Source organism: Physeter macrocephalus, chromosome 10 (assembly GCF_002837175.3).
Source record: "Physeter macrocephalus isolate SW-GA chromosome 10, ASM283717v5, whole genome shotgun sequence".
NCBI lineage: Eukaryota > Metazoa > Chordata > Mammalia > Artiodactyla > Physeteridae > Physeter > Physeter macrocephalus.
In genome coordinates this window covers 52,301,432-52,302,083 of record NC_041223.1, presented here as the reverse complement: position 1 = coordinate 52,302,083, position 652 = coordinate 52,301,432, and positions in this window count along the sequence as shown.

Genomic DNA, 652 nt, shown 5'->3' with positions numbered 1-652 from the left:
CCTTGCTGGGTAGAGTAATCTTGGTTGTAGGTTTTCCTCCTTCATCACTTTAAATATGTCCTGCCACACCCTTCTAGCTTGCAGAGTTTCTGCTGAGAAATCAGCTGTTAACCTTATGGGGATTCCCTTGTTTGTTATTTGTTGCTTTTCCCTTGCTGCTTTTAATATCTTTTCTTTGTATTTAATTTTTGATAGTTTGATTAATATGTGTCTTGGCGTGTTTCTCCTTGCATTTATCCTGCCTGGGACTCTCTGTGCTTCCTGGACTTGACTCTCTCCTTTCCTATATTAGGGAAGTTTTCAACTATAATCTCTTCAAATATTTTCTCAGTCCCTTTTTCCCACCTTCTTCTGGGATCCCTGTGATTTGAATGTTGGTGTGTTTAATGTTGTCCCAGAGGTCTCTGAGACTGTCCTCAATTCTTTTCATTCTTTTTTCTTTATTCTGCTCTGCGGTAGTTATTTCTACTATTTTATCTTCCAGGTCTCGTATCCGTTCTTCTGCCTCAGTTATTCTGCTATTGATTCCTTCTAAAGAATTTTAAATTTCATTTATTGTATTGTTCATTATTGTTTGTTTGCTCTTTAGTTCTTCTAGGTCCTTGTTAATTGTTTCTTGTATTTTCTCCATTCTATTTCCAAGGTTTTGGAT